A 4223-nucleotide genomic window follows, 5' to 3' on the forward strand; every position below is an offset into this window, starting at 1 on the left:
TTCAAAAATTATCAAAATTGAATATAAAGAAATCCAAAGTATCTAATTGTCTCACCCTGAACACACATACCAAACAATATAGAGAGTTGTGCATCTCGTACTAAAAGTGCACAAGTATGAAAAAATTTCTAAAATTGAAATAACCTATCTAAAAGAACAACAAAACAGCCTCGTTTGAGCATACGCTGAAGCAATAGGTCATCCTGCCTTGTTGCTGTGAAGCATAAGGTGAGAGGCATATCCACTCTACCTTGAGCAAGCATGTGCTCTGTATCGCCAAGATCTCTTGTTGCCAAAAGCCCACTCACTAAATTCAACAGCCTGATCTGCAAAATGCAGAAACAAATAACTATAGGAGAGAGATACGAATGTAGAAAACCCACTGATTCATTTTTCATGATTCTATGGAGATGGAGTTTGTGGAAATTCGATATTGCAAAATCATAAGTAGATTTAATACCAATGTAGTATTTCCTGTATATTCAGTAAGCCTCTAATACATCACCAACAGTGAAAAAAATGTGTGGCACCAATGTGCAATAATTGGCTAATTGAAGAAACTTAACCCACCAGTCATATGATTCCTATATGCTTGTGTTTAATAAATATAAAACTCTTGACATTGCTGCGGTAATCACTGCATTTTTGCATGGATCAAGATAAAAAAAAACACATGAAGATTTCTCCCATGTTAAAAAATTGATGTTCATTACCAAGGAACAAAATAGAAAAGGAATAACCTGGAAACAAGCTTATCCGATTGCAGTCGCAAGGTAAAAGTTTGCATTTCCAATCCCCTGCATTGTGTAACAAGTTTATACCTAACAAAGACACTTAATTTGCTACATGAAAATTAAGATTAATATCAATATCATGAAAATCTAGCTCAATGAAATTCAAAATGAAACGAGGCCATCAATCCTAATCATTACCGGCTGAAAGAGCAGATCATTTGACACCCCTTGAACAATCAAGTTGGTCATGTTTCCTATGAATATGATGTATGAGTTCAATCCAATATTGAGAAACACATAGAAAATGGTGAAGATATTCTCATCTTTACATCGCTCAATCAGTACATTGATATTACATCGCTCAAACAAAGGTTCTTGTCTGAAACGAGATAGAAGAAGCAACCAGCACAACGAATCTAAAAAAGAACTACCTACAAGGACAAGTATAGCTCTGAAATGTGAATTCCAAATCTTGAAATCACCACAAATACATATAGCCAAAATCCCCTAAACACTCACACATGTAAGCTTTGCAATTCAAACAACGTAATAGTTATAGTTCCTCCAATGAATTAAAAATATCAGATTTTCAATCAAAGGAATAAGAAGGGCAAAAGCCCATCAAAGCATTACCTCACTTTTTCTTATTCCAACATTCAAACATCAATTAACTCGTTATCTATACAACAATACATTCCAATTCACTTCACTTTCTCACAAGTAAAACCTACGTTCCTATACTGGAAACTAATCAAATAAACATTCCTAATTATCAAACAATCATCATCAAAATTCAAGGCAATTTTCACCAAAACTAGTAAAACACCTATACCAGAGAAAGCTCAGAGAGGAGAATAGCAGACGTCACGCCGCTCGAATAGGCGACGCAGGTTCTGAGAATCCGAGTCGAGATCCAGCTCCAACTCGGATAGGGCATGGGGTCGTCCTCCTCCGATTGGCCAGCAATCTCGTACATAATCGATTTTAACAAAGAAAGATGGATGGATTCTTGCCTTTTGTATTGTTTCTTCTTTAAGATTTGATTAGATGATGTGATTATGAGAAAAAAGAAAAGGGGAAAAAAAGGCTACAAAATACAGATGAAGATGATGGGACGAAGGGTTTTAAGAATTAGGGATTTTTATTTTCTTAATTTTTTGATAACCGCCGAGTACCTTTTTACCGGGAGAGTGAAATATTTCAGCAATTAAAACAGGAGTTGGTGAAGTACTGAGAATCGAAATCATCTGCAGCTGAATGAGAGAGAGAGGTGAGACATGTATATATTCTAGGTACTCTCAACTGAAGCTGAGTTGAATCTAACCAGTATTTTACAACCTTGAAGTTGTTTGAGTTGCAATGATGTACCGGCAACTTCAACAAACCCCCCTGCAACAACTCTACTCCCCAACCGATGTAAATCACATGGTAAATACGAGCTACATGAATTCTTCTACAGCTGTATGATCACCACTTAACAGTTTTAACTTTTAAGTATTTATGTTGCTTCTTATGAATACCAACTCAACTTCAAGCATTTTCACTACTAGTGTTTCTTTCGAGTCAATTATAACAACTAGTCAAAAATCTTATTTCATGGGGAAACCAAGCTTGTATGCTTTTAATACTCTAACAAGATCCACATATCAGCCACACTTACGATGATCACCGATGATTTCTTTGTGAAATGCTTTTCTTACCAAATAATATACAAAAACTCATTTTTGCTAAAATTTTAGAAATTCAGCTTATGCAGTAGGGTAACAACTAACAACGAGCATGATTGTGTTATCAACTTTCTCTCAATAGAATTCCAACGTTATGCCCTAAGAAGATTATGATTCACCGAATAATTAATCACAATTAGGCCAAAAAGCTCTCATTGAATTCCCTATGCTAACTCAAGATACTGGACACAAATTGATCACACGGGATTAATCTGGCCGGTGGCTGTGGCAAGCAACAACAGAGCTTCTCAAGAATGCAACTCAACTCTAAAGGCAGCAAATCGAGCATGAGCAAACATCCCAAGGTTTACTTATCTATAGGGATTCAATAACTCACACTAAATTCCCTATGCTATCTCAAGATACTCACACAAATGATCACATGAGACCAATCTGGCCGGTGGCTATGTGGCAAACAAGAACAGAGTTTCTCAAGAATGCTAACACTAAACTTTAAAGGCAGCATATTAAATCCCAAGGCTTACTTATCCATAGGGATTCGGAAAGAGTCTCTCAGCTATGTTCCATCCTATTTTTCCCTGCAAATTACTGCTTCTCAAATCTGTTTTTCAATCCTCATGATCCTAATTGATACAAAGTCCCAAAACGACAGCATTATTTTATTACCGTTGCTCAATATTTAGGGGATTAAAGGGGAAAATAACATAAAAAGAAATCATCAATTTAGCAGTGAGATCATACTAAACTTTGATATTCATCCAAAATGTCGAACAGTAAACCCTAATTAACAGAACAGTCGCCTTCAGATTTCCAATTAGATGCAATAAGTAATCAGATCTTAAACGCAAAAACCAAAATTTCTCGATTCCAATTTTCCGTAGATGATATTACAACATTTCCAACATAATCACAATTACACCAACAAAATAACCACTTACAGAATAATCGAGAGGGTCGATCAATCACCGACTCGACGAACCGTCTTCATGACTTCCCTTAACATCAATATCCCTTCCACTATCATGATGATCGTGATCGTGATCGTGATCGTGATCGTGATCGCAGTCCCCCTCCGCGTCGGAATCGTCCTCGTCAAAAGGCTTCTCCTTGTGAAAAATGCAGCATTTTTTCGAGCTCTTTTTATTCATAAACTCGTTGTCTACGGTCCCTTCCTTCCACGACACCTTCTTCTTGGGAAGCTTCAATTTCAAAACCAACGAATCCCTAATCTGCGACTGTTGGTTGGAGGACGACGTCTCGAGGGCCACGGTGGTGGTGGTGGTAGTTCCCGTAGCCGGCGCCGTGGAAGCGGCGGTGGTCAATTGCCTGCTGGAGGTCGGTCTCGCCATTGTTGCGATTATGGCTAGGTTTTGATTGATATGAATTTTGGGGAAAAGTTTGCGTCGTTTATAGGCGTTTGTGCGTTTTGGTGGGACAGTTAGCGCGGTGGATTTGTTGATGGTGTTGGTTCATTTGATTAGGTTCCCACTTTCATTTTGCCCCTAATTTTCAAGGATATTTGTTGCATTACTCATAATCTTCTGATAATATCCAAGAATTTCACTTTTTTGCCAAAACAGCGTATATAATAAGAATTGGTGATTTCTCAAAAAAAAAAAGAGAGAGAGAGAGAAAGAATTGGTGATTTAAATATTTAAATCAATATATTAATAAGAATTTCACTTTCATACGTTCCTGAGCTCATTTGATATGGATGATTAAAGTATATAATATAACTATTGACACTCTAAAATCTTATTTGATACAGAAACATGCAATTGATGATGTATAAAAATTGATT

At 36.7% G+C, this 4223-nt stretch overlaps 1 long non-coding RNA gene across 4 annotated transcripts; it reads right to left on the reverse strand.

Moving 5' to 3' along the window:
* On the reverse strand, positions 1-4022 carry LOC131010188 (uncharacterized). 4 transcript variants are annotated; one of them, XR_009096493.1, is made up of 3 exons: positions 3361-3983; positions 933-988; positions 1-797 (listed from the first exon to the last, which is right to left on the reverse strand). It is a non-coding gene; the product is annotated as an uncharacterized LOC131010188 (long non-coding RNA). The 4 variants fall into 4 exon arrangements; XR_009096496.1 differs by lacking the exon at positions 3361-3983 and adding an exon at positions 1567-3045 and having other exon boundaries at positions 933-1165; XR_009096494.1 differs by lacking the exon at positions 933-988 and having other exon boundaries at positions 3361-4022.
* Between the last annotated feature and the right edge of the window lie 201 nt (positions 4023-4223).

This window comes from Salvia miltiorrhiza, chromosome 2 (genome assembly GCF_028751815.1).
Source record: "Salvia miltiorrhiza cultivar Shanhuang (shh) chromosome 2, IMPLAD_Smil_shh, whole genome shotgun sequence".
Classification (NCBI taxonomy): domain Eukaryota; kingdom Viridiplantae; phylum Streptophyta; class Magnoliopsida; order Lamiales; family Lamiaceae; genus Salvia; species Salvia miltiorrhiza.